Source organism: Bidens hawaiensis, unplaced genomic scaffold (genome assembly GCF_021521415.1).
Source record: "Bidens hawaiensis isolate Kalapana, Puna unplaced genomic scaffold, B.hawaiensis_p1.1 tig00001369_1, whole genome shotgun sequence".
In the NCBI taxonomy this organism is placed as follows: domain Eukaryota; kingdom Viridiplantae; phylum Streptophyta; class Magnoliopsida; order Asterales; family Asteraceae; genus Bidens; species Bidens hawaiensis.
This window is the reverse complement of record NW_027491077.1, coordinates 3,437,112-3,456,958: the sequence shown is the minus strand read 5'-3', so window position 1 is coordinate 3,456,958 and position 19,847 is coordinate 3,437,112. Positions and strand designations below refer to the sequence as shown.

The window sequence follows — 19,847 nt, the reverse complement described above, 5'->3', positions numbered from 1 at the left end:
TTACCAACCCTCTTGGTTGTTAGAAAAAGTAACTGGCATAATCTTTTAAAATCTTCTTTTCCATGTCTTGAACAGTACTTTGACTGACCCCTCCCATGCTATGAACAGTAACCTGTCAGCCTTCCCCATCCCCTGCAGCTGCCACCATATCTCTTGCTTTTGATATCTTTTGCTTTGATTTGATAAGATCTTTTTCCCCAATTCTAGGGATGTGTTCCCTGGGGTTTTCCTATAAATAAAACTAATTTCTTGGATAATTAAACACTACACTCAAACACTTAAACACTCCCCAAAATCTTTCTCCCTTACTCTCAGCCGAAGATCCTCAGCGACGCCTCCACTCCCCTCTTTGCAATCCGTCTTCTCTTCTTTTCTGCCCAGAAATCTCGGTAAATATATAATATATAATTTTTTTGTTTAAGTGACTTGCATATATTCAAGACATAAAAACCAATCGTTAAACCAATAACCTCTTATTTATAGGTTAACTTTCGCTTGTTTAAAAGTTGGTTCTTGCGTTATCTTTCAACGCACCTTTTACAGGTGAGTAATCTCATACCTAATCCCCTTTTATTTTTAACGTTTTGGGATGTTCATGTGTTCGTACAACTTGAGTTTTAAACTTGTTTATGAAATTATGTGCGCAAAACCCATGTGTTATGGACGTTTACTAGTGTTGTATATTTGTATGTGTTGATCATTAACCGCTTTGATCGGCCTATTCCGAAGTTTTCATGGATCCATTAGATAAACACGGGAGACCTATTGTTACGATTTTCTTGGTTTGTTTGCACATACACGAATGATTATTTGTTTTTGCTCGATTTGGAGCACGCTATGAACTATGAGCTATGATCTATTTAGGCTTGATCACAATCTGTTTACACACTATGTTGAACACCAGTTATACACATGTTGCGCGCAGTGCTTTGTTATTATCTATTTATATCTATTAAACTTGATTTCTCACCGACACGCAAGTGTTGACGTTTTATTTTAACACATGTTCAGGTTTGCTGTAGCTGCTTTTGGAAACTCGAGGACACGTAGGATGTTTTCTTTTACTTTGGACCTAGTTTAAAATATAACAAGACAAATTTATGTATTTGAATATTATGAGTTATGATATGTGATTTGTTACTTTATGGTGTGTTATGCGCATGCGCAATGAAATGTATTTATCAAATATTGACACCCAAATAGTGTCACGAGTAATGAAACAATTCGTAGCGCCCCGATGTATAATCCGCCATCGGTCGGGGTGTTACAGATTGGTATCAGAGCTCCGTGACTTTAGGATTAGGTGGTTAGACGTAACGACCTAGAATACCTAAGAGTCCCTTCTCGCGCATGAGAAAAATCTCATGATTGCGCGCTAATTGTTAATTACTCGATATTTATAAAATATGCTTGCACATACGCAGCACATGATTTCATGTTTTATCCGCGATCTTTCGATTTTTATTGTTAAATTTCAATTCGTTTCTTTACTTACATATTCGTTTGTTGTTGGGACTTAACATTGAAAATCCGAAAAGTCATGGTGATACATGAATAGTTGATTTTCAATCCCCATTAACTTTATGTTCTAAAATTGAAGATTTGAAAAGTCATGGTGATACATGAATTGTCAACCTCCAATACTCATTTACTCGTATATTTTAAATTGAAGATTTGAAAAGTCATGGTGATGCATGAATTGTCGATTTTCAATTCGAATTCATTACCTGTATTAAGTTTGCATTTAAATTCATATTTTACTTCAAAATTTGATAGCATTTAACTCCGCGAAACAAGCTTTACAATGATATACTTTGCGCTAAAACGATTTCCCATACCAAGATATTAACAAAAACTAAAACTTTTATAGAATGCCTCCGCTATCAGCTCACCGTCATCAGAGGAGAGAAGCCTCGCGCAGACGTATGCAGCGTCGTTCCCAGGAAATGGCCGCCGCAATAGCCCAAGCCTTAAATCAAAATAATACCAACCCCTCCGGATACAATATTAAGTCCTTTAATGCGGATAACCCTCCGAAATTCACAGGGCTCGAAGGAGCCACCGTAATGCTCCAATGGCTCGAGAAAATTGAGAACACCTTCCTCCATACCCATTGCCCTCCAGACCGACGAACCTTATACGCCTCAAGTGTCCTGGAATCAAGGGCGCTTACATGGTGGAACGGAGTAGCTCACGCGCGTGGCGCAGAGGCTGCTTCTAGCATGCTCTGGGAGGAATTCAAGGATCTTTTGACTCGAGAATTCTGCCCTCCCAACGAAGTAAAGCGCCTTGAGGAGGAATTTTGGAACTTGAAACAGTACAGTGGCGAAGCGCGCGAGTACGCTACGCGCTTTCACGAACTAAGTTTGCTTGTCCCGCACCTAGTTACCCCTTCCCGCCGCGCCATCGAAAAGTTTCTTGGGGGTCTCCCCATGGAAATTCAAGATTCTGTATGGGCCAGGAACCCAGTAACCCTCTCTGACGCCATCGAGTTGGCCGCTGTGCTCAGCGACAACCATGTCAGGGCAGGAACCCTGTTCCTGCGGGGAGCCGAGAAGACCAAACTCACCAAGACTGTCCCAGAACCAACAGAAACCAAGCCAGAACCCTCAAACCGTAACAACCTCAAACGCAGGCACAAACCCAATCATCAAGCCTACGCGCTTACCAACCCGCTCATTGTCCAGCAACCCGCCTACCAACCTCCAGTACACGCTCCTAACCCACTGTCAACCTACCCAACACCCCCTGTAGTCCATAACTATGCCTTAACCAATTCCGCGCTCCCTGCCCCGTCAACTAAGAAACCTTACACAGGAAACCAACCCTTTTGCCCAACCTGTAAACTTCATCACCCAACTCAAGCCCCGTGTCGACAATGCAACCGATGTGGCCGTATTGGTCACACTGCTGAGTACTGTAGAGTCCTTCCCGCCAACCCAATCGCGCAAACACCACCAACCTACCCGCAAAACCCACAATCAACATACCATAATCCACGACCCAGGTCGTGCTATAACTGCGGTGACCCCAGTCATTTCCGGAACGCGTGCCCGAGACTGCAAGTACAAATTACGCAAGCTAATCCGGTTAACCAAATTTCAAACCAAGTGGCGCGCGGACGAGCTTTTAATATAACCGCGCACCAAGCGCAAGCGAATAATGACGTGGTTAATGGTACATTTTTACTTAACGGACAATATGCATCTATACTTTTTGATACTGGCGCCGATAGGAGTTTTATTTCTCGCGCATTTGAACAAAAACTTGCGCGACCGCGAATAAACTTAAACGGAAACTTTACAGTTGAAATGGCTAACGGTGAAACAATTATAATAAACTACGTGATCAAAGATTGCACGCTTAACCTTAATGCACACGATTTTCTAATCAACCTCATTCCCATGCCTCTTGGAAGTTTTGATGTTATTATTGGTATGGACTGGCTCTCGCAAAATCGCGCCAAAATAATCTGCGCCAAGAAATTGATTCGCATTCCTCGGGAAAATGGTCAAGATCTTCATATCTACGGCGAGAAACCATCTAATGGTCTTAAACTTATGTCATGCACTGAAGCCCGAAGACCTTTACGAAAGAAATGTGTCGCGTTCTTAGCTCGTGTGGTCAAACCCGATGAAGGAAAGAAGAAACTTCATGAAATCCCCATCGTGCGTGACTTTCCTGAAGTCTTTCCCGAAGATCTTTCTGGTTTACCTCCCGCTCGGGAAGTCGAGTTTCGTGTTGATCTTATTCCTGGTGCATCCCCCGTAGCCAAATCTCCTTATCGACTTGCACCCGCTGAAATGCAAGAATTAGCAAGTCAACTTCAAGAGTTGACCGATAAAGGATTCATTCGCCCTAGCTCTTCGCCGTGGGGTGCTCCGGTTTTGTTTGTTAAAAAGAAAGACGGTTCGTTTCGCATGTGTATCGATTACCGCGAGCTGAACAAGCTCACCATTAAGAACCGGTACCCCTTACCGCGTATTGACGACCTCTTTGACCAACTCCAAGGTGCCTCTTGTTTCTCCAAAATCGATCTCCGTTCTGGCTATCACCAGTTGCGTATCCGCGAAGAAGATATTCCCAAAACTGCCTTTCGAACCCGCTACGGTCATTTTGAATTCTTGGTCATGCCCTTCGGTTTAACCAACGCACCCGCTGTCTTCATGGATCTAATGAACCGGGTGTGTAGGCCTTTCTTGGACCAATTCGTGATCGTGTTTATCGATGACGTTCTGGTATATTCCAAAACCAAGGCCGAGCATGAACAACATCTTCTGTTGGTGTTGCAAAAGCTTCGAACCGAACAACTCTATGCCAAACTCTCCAAGTGTGAGTTTTGGTCTGACGAAGTACAGTTTCTTGGTCATGTTGTAAACAAGATGGGTATTCATGTCGACCCATCCAAAATTGAAGCAATCAAGCACTGGATTACACCGACCACTCCTACCGAAATCCGTTCCTTTTTGGGCTTAGCTGGTTACTACCGGCGATTCATTTCGAACTTCTCAAAAATCGCCTTCCCTTTAACAGCATTAACGCACAAAGGCAAACCGTATATTTGGGGCTCGAAGCAAGAAGAAGCCTTTCAAACGCTCAAGCGAAAGTTGTGCGAAGCTCCTGTTCTAACGTTACCAGAGGGTACTGACGACCTTGTCGTTTATTGTGATGCCTCCAACCAAGGTCTCGGTTGTGTACTTATGCAACGAGGCAAGGTTATCGCTTACGCGTCAAGGCAACTCAAAATTCATGAAAAGAATTATACGACTCACGACCTCGAACTTGGCGCAGTTGTATTTGCCTTAAAAATCTGGAGACACTACCTCTACGGTACTAAGTGCATCATTTACACCGACCATAAAAGCCTTCAGCACATTTTTGATCAAAAGGAACTTAACATGAGACAACGCCGATGGAACGAACTCATCAGCGATTACGATTGTGAGATCCGATATCACCCTGGAAAGGCTAATGTGGTAGCCGATGCGCTCAGCCGCAAACCCAGTCAACTCAACTGTATTTTGCCGCGCACGCAGCTTCACTTCGCGCCGATCCAAAGCAATCTTGAATCGCGCATTCGCGACGCGCAGCGCGCATCGATCAGCAAAGGCAACCTACGCGCCGAGTTAGCGTGTGGTGCGGAAGCGCATCTAGTCCCTAACCTGAATGGAACTCTCTGTTATCTCAATCGCATCTGGATTCCCAATGATGAGATTCTTCGCACTGTCATACTGAGTGAAGCGCACAAAACTCCGTATTCCATTCATCCTGGCGCTGACAAAATGTACAAAGATTTGCGCCATACTTATTGGTGGCCCGGTATGAAAAAGGATATTGCTGTGTTCGTAGCTAAATGCCTAACTTGTTCTAAGGTAAAAGCTGAACATCAACGCCCATCTGGTTTGCTCGAACAACCAGAAATTCCTACGTGGAAATGGGAAAGTATAGCAATGGACTTTATCACCAAGTTACCCTCGACCGCAAGCAAACATGATAGCATTTGGGTAATAGTGGATCGATTGACCAAGTCTGCCCACTTTCTGCCCATTCGTGAAACCTACCGTGTTGAACAACTTGCGCATCTATATGTCAAAGAAATTGTCTGCCGTCATGGTACTCCCTTGAGCATAATATCCGATCGCGATGGCCGTTTTATATCTCGCTTTTGGAAATCTCTCCAATCTGCGTTAGGAACTCGTTTGGACATGAGTACTGCATATCATCCTCAGACTGACGGACAGTCTGAGCGAACCATCCAAACCCTTGAGGATATGCTTCGATCTTGTGTTCTTGATTTTGGAGGTAATTGGGATTCACACCTACCTCTGATCGAGTTCTCTTATAATAACAGCTATCATTCCAGCATCGGTATGGCCCCATTTGAAGCACTTTACGGTCGAAAGTGCCGCTCACCGATTTGTTGGAACGGAGTGGGTGAAGTTCAAATCACAGGACCCGAACTAGTTCAAGAGACAACCGATAAAATCGCCAAGATCCGTGATCATCTGCTGACTGCCAGAAGCCGACAGAAGAGTTACGCAGATCGCAGGCGGAAGCCTCTCGAATTTCCAGTTGGTGATCTTGTTCTCCTCAAAGTGTCGCCCTGGAAGGGTGTTGTCCGCTTTGGGAAGAAAGGTAAGCTTGCACCTCGTTATGTTGGTCCGTTCAAGATTCTTGCGAGAGTGGGAAAGGTTGCCTACAAACTGGACCTGCCGCCCGCGCTCAGCAATGTGCATCCAACGTTCCATGTATCCAATCTCAAGAAATGTTTAGCTGACGAGAACCTCCACATACCACTTGATGAAGTTCAAGTTGATGAGTCTATGCATTTCGTTGAGAAGCCTGTTGAGATTATGGATCGCGAGGTGAAGCAAACCAAGCGCAGTCGCATCCCTATTGTCAAAGTTCGCTGGGAGTCCAAGCGCGGAGCCGAGTTCACTTGGGAAAGGGAAGATCAATTGAAGATCAAATACCCGCACCTTTTCTCTGCGCATCCTACTTCGAGATAAATTTCGGGACGAAATTTCTTAAAGTAGGGAAGACTGTGACAACTTCCCAAATCCGACCCGACCCAGGTACCCGTTTTCGGATCCGATTTTAAGATTTAAAATTTGATTATAATCTTTATAAATTTATCAAATATATATATATATATATATATATATATATATATATATATATATATATATATATATATATATATTACTAATAATAATAATGATGATAATAATAATTCCCTTCCGCCGTCCCGCCCCTTTTTCTCTTAACTCTTTGCTTGTCCTTTGGTTCTTCCCGCCTAAGGATGTCTGCGCAGCTCCACGCGCCAGACTCCTTACAAGTAAGCCTGCGTGAAGACCAGCTGTTCCTGCGATACGCGAGGCGAACTGTTCCCGCGGCGCGCAAAGGATTGTAGTTCTTCCCGCGGCGCGCTAAGGATTGTAGTTCTTCCCGCGGCGCGCTAAGGATTTTTCTGTCTGCCTTCGCCCTCGCGCACTCAAGCCTTCTCGCGCTAGATACTTAAGTCTTTTCTCCAGTTTAAGCCAGCCTGTATGCTTTTGAAATATCTTATCTTCTGTGCTATACCTGCCAAGGTATGGGCAAAGTAGGCCAGATCTGACATCTGTCCGAAAAGTCACTTTCGGCGCAGCTTGCTTACCAACCCTCTTGGTTGTTAGAAAAAGTAACTGGCATAATCTTTTAAAATCTTCTTTTCCATGTCTTGAACAGTACTTTGACTGACCCCTCCCATGCTATGAACAGTAACCTGTCAGCCTTCCCCGTCCCCTGCAGCTGCCACCATATCTCTTGCTTTTGATATCTTTTGCTTTGATTTGATAAGATCTTTTTCCCCAATTCTAGGGATGTGTTCCCTGGGGTTTTCCTATAAATAAAACTAATTTCTTGGATAATTAAACACTACACTCAAACACTTAAACACTCCCCAAAATCTTTCTCCCTTACTCTCAGCCGAAGATCCTCAGCGACGCCTCCACTCCCCTCTTTGCAATCCGTCTTCTCTTCTTTTCTGCCCAGAAATCTCGGTAAATATATAATATATAATTTTTTTGTTTAAGTGACTTGCATATATTCAAGACATAAAAACCAATCGTTAAACCAATAACCTCTTATTTATAGGTTAACTTTCGCTTGTTTAAAAGTTGGTTCTTGCGTTATCTTTCAACGCACCTTTTACAGGTGAGTAATCTCGTACCTAATCCCTTTTTATTTTTAACGTTTTGGGATGTTCATGTGTTCGTACAACTTGAGTTTTAAACTTGTTTATGAAATTATGTGCGCAAAACCCATGTGTTATGGACGTTTACTAGTGTTGTATATTTGTATGTGTTGATCATTAACCGCTTTGATCGGCCTATTCCGAAGTTTTCATGGATCCATTAGATAAACACGGGAGACCTATTGTTACGATTTTCTTGGTTTGTTTGCACATACACGAATGATTATTTGTTTTTGCTCGATTTGGAGCACGCTATGAACTATGAGCTATGATCTATTTAGGCTTGATCACAATCTGTTTACACACTATGTTGAACACCAGTTATACACATGTTGCGCGCAGTGCTTTGTTATTATCTATTTATATCTATTAAACTTGATTTCTCACCGACACGCAAGTGTTGACGTTTTATTTTAACACATGTTCAGGTTTGCTGTAGCTGCTTTTGGAAACTCGAGGACACGTAGGATGTTTTCTTTTACTTTGGACCTAGTTTAAAATATAACAAGACAAATTTATGTATTTGAATATTATGAGTTATGATATGTGATTTGTTACTTTATGGTGTGTTATGCGCATGCGCAATGAAATGTATTTATCAAATATTGACACCCAAATAGTGTCACGAGTAATGAAACAATTCGTAGCGCCCCGATGTATAATCCGCCATCGGTCGGGGTGTTACAACAGAAACGTGGATGACACCAATAATAAATTACCTTGCGGCAGGTACACTACCAGAGTCAAAAACACAGGCAAGAAAACTACGCTGTAAAGCACTGAATTATCAACTCATCGATGACATCCTTTACAGACGTAACTTTCTTGGCCCACTCTTAAGATGTGTGGACAACCAAGATGCTGACTACCTCCTAAGGGAAGTACACGAAGGCATCTGTGGAGTACACGCAGGTCCACGCGCTGTTGTAGCTAAGCTAAACAACGCGGGATACTTTTGGCTGGGGATGCATACAGATGCGCTGGCATACATCAGAAAGTGCAGGTCTTGTCAGCTCTACGCACCCAACACGCATCGCCCGAAGAATGAACTTGTTCCAGTCACCACTTCATGGCCATTTCAGAAGTGGGCCATCGATGTGACAGGCCCATTTCCTACAGCAGCAGGAAATGTTCAGTTCCTAGTGGTAGCCATCGACTACCTCACCAAGTGGATAGAAGCAAAACCCTTAGCCCAAACAACCGCGAAACATATCAAAAAATTTATTTGGGAATTTATTATTTGTCGTTTTGGACTTCCACAGAATTTGGTGAGCGATAACGGCACCAACTTTGCTGACAAGAAGCTACAAAAGTGGCTGGAAGAACTCCAAATCACCCACACTTTTACCTCAGTGGCGCACCCGCAAGGTAATGGTGAGGTAGAAAGAGCAAATAAGAGCATCGTCGAGGGCATAAAGAAAAGACTCTTGGAACACAGATCCGGCTGGGTGGACGAGCTTCCGCACGTCCTTTGGGCAAACAGAACACTGAAAAAGGCCAGTACGGGAGAAACCCCGTTCAGTCTCACTTATGGCACTGAAGCCATGGTCCCGGTCGAAATTGGTTTACCCTCACCAAGGGTCTTGATTCAGCCAGAAGACAATGATGCGGAAAGACGGTTAGACCTTATGCTAACCGAGGAACGCAGAGACTTAGCCGCAGTGCGTGAAGAGAACTACAAGCGACAAATGCAAAAGTACTACTACACGCGGGTAAAACTCTGCAACTTCAATGTAGGAGACTACATACTGCGTAACAACGAGGCTTCGAACCAACAACGCCCAGGAAAACTGGCCCCGGTCTAGGAAGGGCCATACATTATCAAAGAAGTTCTGGGAAAGGGCGCGTACCGGCTCGAAAGGCTCGATGGCACTCCCATCCCAAGAACATGGAATGGAGCTCAATTACGCAAATGTTACATGTAGATCAATTCCAAACTTGTAAAGAAAAGGCCTAGAGCCACTTCTAATGGAAATGATTCTCCTTTCACAATGTGTTGATAGCCTTACCTTTATACTTATGAATTTCCCACACTGATGTGCCGGTATTCACCGCATAAATATGGGAAGAAGTAAGTCGTTACGTGTGGAAGGCGGCAAAACCCGCATAAACACAAAACGGTAAAAATTTCAAAAGTTTAAGGAAAACCTCCACGCAGGTCAGATGTAGGCAAAGTTTAGCCATCCTATTAAGTGCAAGTGACGGTCTTACCCGCACAATCACGAACAAGGAGGCAAAACTTCAACCTATTATCTACCACGTTCAAAGGTTAACTTATTCTAAACACTTAGAAAATTTCAAAGGAAAAGATGAGGAAAACTTCCACGCAGGTCAGATATAAGTAAAGTTAAGCCATCCTACTAAGTGTAAGTGACGGTCATACCCGCACAATCATGAAAGAGGAAGCGAAACAAACTTATAATTTGCCACGTTAAAAAGTTAACTTATCTAAGTACTAAAGAAATTGCTAAGTTAAATCAAAACATGCGTAAAATAAACAAGGAAAGGAATTAACACAATCTTTATTTCATCAAAATTCAAATATTATAAAGATTGCTGGGTGCATACCCGCATACAAAAGAAGCTATACAAAAATAAAAATCTACTTTAATGGTGGAAAGGGATCTTCAGGATCAAGCTTCAGGACCACTTCCACTTGGACCCGCACCATCAGTAAAGCGTGGCGGTTCAAGGAAAGCTTTAAGGATAGCTAGCCCATCATCAGCAGCAGCGACTTCGTTCACCTTCTCCACCACCGGATGCGGGAAGGCGGCATACTGGTTCACTGCTTGGTCATAAATAGCTTCAGTATCCACATCATACAAAGGGAAGTTGGAAGGCGGGATGCCTTTCTCAACAAACCCTAGACCAAGCAGGAAGCCGGCCTTTTCCCCATCCTCATGAGAAGCGTTGAGGGCTGCGCTCATGGCATCGTCGTATGATGTGTCCGTAAAGACTCGATGCACAACCTACAAGAAAAAATACAAGTATCAAATCCTTTTCTATTTACAAAGAAAAGCGTAAAGACATTATGAAGTTAAGCTTACCTGAGACAACGCTTCTCGAAGAAGCCATTCCTTGGCAACCAGAGCCTCTTGGAGGGCGGCTTGAGCTTGGTTACGGGCGCGTTCGGCTTCACTTTTATTGAGGTTGGCAAGCAACACTTCCTTTGCAGCAGCCTCTTCAACGCCCTTTAGCTTCCGCTCAGTGTGGTCAAGCACGCCCCTCTGGTCCAAGATCTCTTGGAGCTTCTTGGCGTCTTCCATCGCCAAGGCATCATGAGCCTGTTGGAGCGCCTCTAGTTTGGCTTTAAGTTCCTCATTCTCGAGGCGTAGAGGCTCAGCAACAGCTTCAGCCTTGGTGGCCCTCTCGGTTGCGTTCCGTGCAGTTTCCTTAGCCAGCCGAAGCTGTTCGTTAACAGCTTGGGCAGCCTTGGAACGGGCCTCGAGCCGGGCCTGAACTTCAACCTCGAGGGCCTTGAAGGCCTTCTCCTTTTCCGCAGCCACTGCGGTAAGCCTTCTATTCTCCTCCCGGACAGCCCGCGCCTGAGCTACTTCTTGGATGCGAGCTGCTTTTAACTTGTCGTTTTCACGACAAAGCAGCTCGACGCGCGGCTGCATCCGGGCCAGGAGAACCCGAAGCTCATTGGTTAGCCTACCCTCCTGGTAGCTAGCCATGGCTTCCCCCAACGCACCACTGGGAGCTGCGTGACGAGCCCACTCCACGCACTCCAAAGGCGTGCGAAGGGTTGTTCCTCGGCGGATGTTCCATCGTGGAACATACACTTCATTGGAATCCGACAATGCAAAAAACAAAAAGCAGTTAGGAAAAGATTATATAAAAAAAAAAAGGCCAAAAGAACCCTACGCACCTGTAGGGTCGACAACAGGCCGATAGCCGCCAAACCCATCACCTGAACCCAAGGGAAATCCGTCCAAGAGGTCAGGCAGATGGGAAGGAGGCAGAGGTTGGCGAGAAGCCCCAAGCATACCTGAAGGATCGGCCGTCGTTGCCGATGACGGAGGATGCATGGTGAAGGCCGCCGCGGTAGTAGAAACCAACGGAGGCGAACTCACCGAAGGTGAACTCACAACCGTGGTCGCCGCTGCGGAGTCCGCAGAAAAAGTAACCGCCGGCTCAGTGAAAGATTCAGTAAATATGGCACTGACAGCCGGCGGTGATGTCATCACAGTTGGAACAGTTGGCTCAACGGGGTGAGCAACTGAACCAACTGAAGCAGGCGCAACCGCCTGGGTCGTCGCCTCAGGTAGGCTGACCAAGCCTACCGTCATGGGTCCGGAGGTACTCCTCCCCGCTCCACCCTGGAATGCGGTAGCATCCACGCCTGCACAAAGGAGATAAGTATTAATGATGGAAAGCTATGAAGTTAAAAATAAAGGAAGTTTGTACTTACGGGTTTTCTTGAGCCTAAAAGTGCGGACAGGCGGGGACGAACCCGATGGAGCCGGCCTCTTTACGCCGCTCACAGTCGTCATCCTGGGCTCTCCGGAGGTGACAGTCGTCGCAGCCTCCGGAGCAGTGGTCTTATCACCACCAGGGTTCCCCGCCACCTCCTCGCTCTCGGTCTCTGAATCAGACCGAGGCACCGGATCGGCAGTGGAGGCCACCTTCGCCTTCCCCTTCCCACCGGCAGCCTTCTTCTTCCGCACCAACGGAGGACCATCTGCGGATTCCTCATCAGAACACAAGATTAAAGGAATTCCAGCAGAGGTTTCAGCATTGAGGGGTCGAGGGTTGAATAACGCCTTACCTGGCCGCCTGGCGCTCAGGATCTCGTGGCCTGGCGGGTAGACCTCCACGAACCGATCCGCCGTCTGTTCAAGGATGGGCAACTCGTTCTCATCTAGAGCACGAGTACCCATCCGAGCGGGACTATCAGCCTCCCGCGGATGCAGGAGCGACTGCAAGTCGTTCCCCTCTGAAATAAAAGAAAAACAGTTAGAAGACAAACCTATATAAACAAAGAAGACAGAGCATACCGTAAGGGACAGAGTTCAAACCGTATTCAAGGACGATCGGGATCTTTTGCGCCTCCGCATCCTTCCACACCCGGCTCATCCCGAGCATCACCATCCCGGACTCCGCAAAGCGGTAAACCGGAGATTGGACTCGGGAAATCTTTGAGAACCATTCCGCCTCCTGGTAGTTGGAGGCGTGAAGGCTGGGGAGTGCTTGCCCATTCTTGAACTTCATGGCAAGGGGGATGGCGCGAGCGGAGATATAAAAGAACTCCCGCTTCCATGAACGAAGACTGCGCTCGGTTGTGCAAATCTTCAAACCCTTGATCCGGGTTATCAGAGTATACCACCCCTGGATGCACCTCCAAGAGTAGAAGGTCATCAGGCGGTCGACGAAGGGCTCAACGCCCAGAATCCGGCACACCCACTCGAAGTGGCGAATCTTCGCGATCGCCATCGGGTGTACCTCGGTCAGGTGTACACCGTGCCTCTCCAGAACACGGTACACAAACTTCGTCAAGGGGAACCTAAGATTCCCATAGACAAAGAATGCGGCATATACCCCGATCTTGCCTCTGGGGGCATCATACACCGTCTGGTAAGGTTCAGGAAACTCAGGCTCGAAAGACTCGAGCATGAACTTCCTGACGATGTACTGATATAGATCGACAGGCAGAGCACACTGGCACTCGCCAGCAGTACTCTTGTCATCCTTGTCAGACGTGGATGACGGGTTCTCGGCGTACACCCCAGCCTCCTGGGCTGTAGCCTCAAGATCGTGAGCAGAAGACATCTTGCAGGTATGAAAGAAGAGAACGATTTCAAGAGAATGCTCGACTGAAAAGGTGAGTATTCGCCGGAAATCGTTTTGAAGATGAAGAGAAAAGTGAAAGTGTGGATTACAAAGGACCCTCTCCCCCATTATATACTAATCGCAATCAATGCGATGAATTTAATGCGGAAGAGAGAGAAATCGCAGGTGCAATGAAACTATGACACGTGGCAAAGAGCAAGCTGGCAACAGCTGTTGAAAGGACGCGTGCCATTAATTTCGCGGCCACGCGCCCGAAAATTCGCGCCCACGCGCCTGAAAAAGCGCCTGGAATGACCATATACTGTCACGTCGCCATAACTTCCTGCACGTCCTGACACTGTCAGAAGAAACCGTCGGACGACGTTTCAATAGTTTGGACTGTTCTTATCCTTTCACCAACTCTTCGAATTTCAAAATTTCAAAAAGATTCAAAAGCGGGAAAATACCCCTTACCTTGACAACCAAGTAACTATAAGACAGGTGCGAGTACAGTGTTAAGGCAAAACCATTCACATACTTAGCACCCGCAGGGAATTGACGCCAGGAATACCTTGGAAGTAAAGTAACCGTAAGACGAGTGCGGGTACAGTGTCAAGGCAAAACCCTTCACATACTTAGCGCTCCGCGGGGAATTCAAACCAAGAAGGATCTTCTGGGCCGTGCTTGCGGAAACGGGAATAACATCCCCGCATAGCGGGAACGTCGAGAACTATATTGTTTGAAACTCCAAGATGGAATTGGTGGTTTTAACATAATTGATCACTATGTTCAAAACTACCAAAACCCCATGGAGAATCCACACAAGTGGGACTTAACGCTCCTGACTTGCGAGGAGGTTACAGACCTACCCGCTTCATACCCAAAGATCAAGCAGAAAAGTCGGGAATTTCTGCGTGACATTAGGAAAACCGCGGGAAGAATCCCCACGGAAAACCTTAAAACTAAAAACCCTTTTCAAAACCCCTTGCTAAAGTCCAAAAGTTCACATCACTTATTAATAATTCATGAGAAGAACATTGGACTGGGGGGACTTGAAGAGGTAGGTCTCAGCAGAGCCCAGTTGGACCCGCAAGACTTACCTTGAAGAGGGACGTCTGCGCAACGACCAACTGCTTCCGCAGGACCCACCATGCTCAGAGAAGACCTTACGCGCAGTACGCCAGCTGTACCTGCAGGGAAAGCCTCCCAATGGTGAAGTACCCCGCTTGTTCCCGCAGTTGCGGATACAAGCCATCAGGGAAGACTACCCGCACTGATAGCAAGGCTACACGCACAAGGCACTAACTCTTGCTACTTCAGTAATGTCACCTGAAGGAATGAGCAAGGCGGGAATACTCCCGCCCAAATGAGCCAGTCCGTATGCTTCTGGAAGATCTTTTGTACTATACCTGCCAAGGTATGGGCAAAACAGACGATCTGACCAAAACAGCCCATGAACCAATCACAGGGTGACAGCTCACCGACAACAGTACGAGGAGGAGCACCCTCTAGTACTGTTTGTCACTATTAGTCGCTGCCTAACTCACCAACCCTTACTATGGGACGTGCGTAGCCAACAGTTGGTGGAACAGTGCATAGCCGGCAGTAAAGGAACAATATACAGCCAACCTTGTCACTATCGGCCGCAGCCTATCCACCAACCAGCATGGCTTGTGCGTAGCCCACTGTTGGTAGAACAGGAATACTATTCAGCCGGCTGTACCTTCTTGGAAACCTACCTTCGGCTATAAATACTCCAACACCTTGGAATGGTAAGGACATCATCTGATATCTCATTATCTTATCTTCTCTAGCAATCTCTTAATATACACTTATATTCAGAGCAATCTAGTCTGATTCTCACGCCGGAGGGTGGTCACAAGGAGGAACCCCCCCTTCTCAGTGACGAGCTTACGGTGTCTGTTTTGCAGGTCACCTGAAGAACAACTTTCTTTGCTGGACCTCATCCTCGTGGGAAACATCTATTTAACCCCCAGATTATCCGTAATCTGCCCGGGGTCGATTAGTGTTTCTTCAACGATTAAAAACAAAACTTTAAATATATAAACGAAAACATAAAAATCTTATGTGTCGCGATGTGATCGCTCCCCCTTTTTTTGGAGTCACCAGATTTGCTTGATTTTTAAATGGAGGCTTCTCATGCATTTGACCCGAATTCACGGGTATGGGTCTCATCAAACCCAGATATTTCTTAAACATGTTATAACATCTTATTAAATTAAAAACCAATATCACCAAATATTTGATATAAAAATCATATAAAATAGGGATATACTATAAATTAATATATGATTTATTTAAAAAAAGATATATATTATTTATAATTAAAAAACCAATTTTGTAGTAAAAAAATAAACGGGTCTTGAGTCTCATCAAACCCGCATAGCTTTTAAACCGGGTTATAACATCTCATTTATTTGTGAAACAATTTATCATCAAATCATAAGTATGTTATTAACTTTCATAAAATAAAAAAAAAATAATTCAAAAAATAAATAAATATTAGAAACAAATAATATAAAATAACCCCTGTAATACGGGGGATAAAAACTAGTAATATATATATAGTTAGTATCCATTAGGAACTCTTAGTTTTATTGAGAACTTTAAAAACTCATTTTAACCAATCACATTATTATAGTCATTATTTACATTTAATTTAATTGAAGGGTGTTAATGTAAATTAACCATGTTCATCGAATCCCATTATTTTCAAATCTCCAAAATTATCTGATTAACTTCCTATTTTCTCTCAATTCGATTCCGATCGTCAGACTTATATTCCAATTTTTACATAAATATTGAGCTGTTATTAATTTTTGGTGTTAGATTGTCCAACCCAGAATTAATTATCACTGGACAAAAAATTATCTTGGTGGAATTGAAGATCAACATGAAAAGTATATTTTAGTTAACTCATATTTAATTTTTATTTATCAAAACTTTTTTTCCCATAGTCAAAACTTTACCTTTTTTGTTTGCCTATGTACGAAGAATATTTTTGGATTATTGTAAATTTAAATTATTTTTATTTATTATGCAGTAGTTCTTTGCATTTGTAATCTTCCTTTCATATATTGTATAAATCTATACATCAAATGCTTAAGTTAAATAATTACAAATTTACATGTTTAAAATATTTTCTACAAAAATGTAACTGAAAAGTTTTATATATATGTAAAATTTACATACGTGTATGTGACCCATTTACTACAAACTATATACAATATTTACATATATGTAATTTAGTTATTATTTGTACATGTCTAATTGTGTACGTTGATCTATTTGTGTAATTGATTTATTTACAGTTTTAAACATGTTCAATTGGCATATTTACAAGCGACCTATTTGTATATATATGTGTATACATTTACATATATGTAAATTTATATCTATAATATATATAAACGAAAACATAAAAATCCTACGTGTCGCGATGTGGTCGCTCCCCCCTTTTTTGGAGTCACCAGATTTGCTTGATTTTTAAATGGAGGCTTCTCATGCATTTGACCCGAATTAATGGGTATGGATCTTACCAAAACCCAGATATTCCTTAAACGGGTTATAACATCTCATTAAATTAAAAATTATTCTCATCAAATTATTGATGTAAAAATCCTATAAAATAGGATATACTAAAAATTAACATCTTATTTATTTTAAAAAAAAGATATATATATTATTTTAATTAAAAAACCAATTTTATAGTAAAAAAAATAAACGGGTCTTGGGTCTCATCAAACCATAAGTATATTATTAACTTTCATAAATATTATTTCTTATTAATTATAATTAAAAAACCAATTTTATAGTAAAAAAAATAAACGGGTCTTGGGTCTCATCAAAACCATATAGCTTTTAAATCGGGTTATAACATCTCATTTATTTGTAAAACAATTTATTATCCATAAGTATATTATTAACTTTCATACAATAAAAAAATATAAATTCAAAAAATAAATAAATATTAGAACAAACATTAAAAAACAACCCCCGTAATACGGGGGATAAAAACTAGTATTTACATATACATAAACATATTAAGATATAATTTTTGTTTTATATATGTTTGAGTGAAAAATAAACATGAACATGTATGTACTTATACAATATATAATTTACCATGTAGCTTGAATTATTTGTTGACGGTGTAAAGTTTTGAAACAAACAGTAGAGAGATCGTGTGTACATAGAAGAAATGAGTAAAAATAGGATTGAATTTAGGAAGTGATTATCGGAGTAGTTATTATAGGAGATTAATTTCAAAAACCAAAACATACCTTCTTACTATTTTACCCTTTTCCCCTGTATTAATCTAATTAAATATCCCTTGAATTATAATCATACTCTTGTTTAATTACATCCATTGATTATTAAGATCAAAGGCTAACATTAGTTCTTAGAGTTATTAAAAATATACGAGTTTTTAAAGGATGCTAACATCTATATATATATATATTATGTCTTAAAATGATTCTCAAAGTTCTCAATTTTCAAAGGGTTCTCTTAGGATTATTACCTTTTATATATATATATATATATATATATATATATATATATATATATATATATATATATATATATAGGATAGGGTTAATGTAAAAAACAATATTTTTGTGAGAAGAATAAGAATAGATCTAGTCCCTTGGATCTATGATCTAGTGGTTAAGGTTGGTAGTTTCTAAATAGTTGTATTGTTTCATATTTACATTGTATAGTGTCATATTTAGGTGGTTATTTTATTTTAAAGCTCTTTTGTCACACTTCTCACAAAACAATTGTTTTTTATTTGAACTATTTTCTATATATATATATATATGAAAAAGAAAGTTCATGCCTATTTTTGGGTCAAAACTATGATTTTAGATCATTTGATTTAAAGTTGAATTGGTAACTTTTTTTTTCCAAAAGTCGAAACCATGATGTTATATCATTTGTACCTTTATTCGACAAGATAAACGAATGATGTCTTTATGTGACGTATAAGACAACTTTCTTATGCCCAAAGTATGAACATATAAATTGTAAAAATTATTAGACATAAAGAAATTATGATAAAATGCGTATGAAGTACATATAGTATATAACATCTTGATTAAGAGCAAAATAATATAACTATATAAAATGCATATATGTACCGTGTTAAATCTATAAACAATTAATTCAACAGTACTAGAAAACTTTCTAACAAATATCTACACGTTTCACTAAAATAATAGGCAATGGTTATTTACACACATTTTTTGAATATTCATACACCCTTTTAACACACATATTATCTTTATATACACCCTATAAAGGATGTATGAATAACACATCCCAAATAATAAAGTTAAAACTTGTCAGCTGTGATAGTTATTATTAGTTAAGATGTGTCTCAACCAGTAGTGTATTTATTTATCGTAAAAGGAAATTTAAAAATTACCGTTAAAAGTTAAGAAGGAAAAAAGGTTACCAGCCGAGAAAAGAAAACGCAACGGGCAAAAGAAGAGCTTGAAACCCGACACCGGCGTTAAGGTTATGAAAGGCGGCATAATGCGCATTACCATTCCTAGACTCAGTAATCGGAAGCCAGGCATCTTGCGGGTTCAGTTTCGTCAAGTGCCCGACGTCCTCCAAGTACCCCTTCATATTCACCAACACCCTCTTCATAGGCGTCCCGATGGGACTCAAAAACCTCGGCGATATAAACGACGTGGGCGTCCATCCCGCCGACGACTTCCCACCCTCCTTTGAATGCGCCCTCGGCGACCGATGACCAGACGGGGTTTGTATCTCGGGCGTGGAATCGCGGGGCGTTGCCGGGATCGATATTAGCTCAGTTTCGGGTCGTTCGTGATCCATTAGAGACGGGTAGTGATTTTGGGGAGTTGGTTTTGGAGTGAAAGTGAAGTGAGTAAATAATAAGTTGGTGGCATGCAAAGGAGCATAAAGAATGTTTTGTGGGTGTGAAAGTTAGGGAAAGAAGATCGTGACAGTGGAGAGTGGGGAGGATCTCGAGATGATCATAATGGGAATAAGTGTGTGTCGGGAAAAAGTGAGAATGGAGTGGTTTAGTATGTGAAAGTGATGATATGGAATTATGTAAGCGTGAGTTTGGAGAATATAACACTAATAAGTATTGTTATTATTATTATTATTATTGTTATCATTAGAGTTAATTACTTGTATGCCTACATACTAACAGACGTTAAAAAAATAGATTTAGAGAGTTAAAAAAGGGTCATAGTGATTACAATTTCACAGGATTACATTTTGTTTATAAAGTTGTATTAGTATTTGACTTACCGGTAGGGGTGGCAAATGTGACTCATTG

The 19,847-nt window shown here is 42.1% G+C and overlaps 1 protein-coding gene across 1 annotated transcript in view; it reads right to left on the bottom strand.

The window, feature by feature from the left end:
* LOC143572319 (lysine histidine transporter-like 8) overlaps positions 1 to 19,645 on the bottom strand; it is a 30,514-nt gene extending 10,869 nt beyond the window's left edge. Inside the window, exon 1 of the mRNA XM_077057514.1 lies at positions 18,987 to 19,645. The gene's annotated coding sequence lies outside the window, so the exon portion shown is untranslated. The remainder of the gene's footprint in view (positions 1 to 18,986) is intronic.
* Between the last annotated feature and the right edge of the window lie 202 nt (positions 19,646 to 19,847).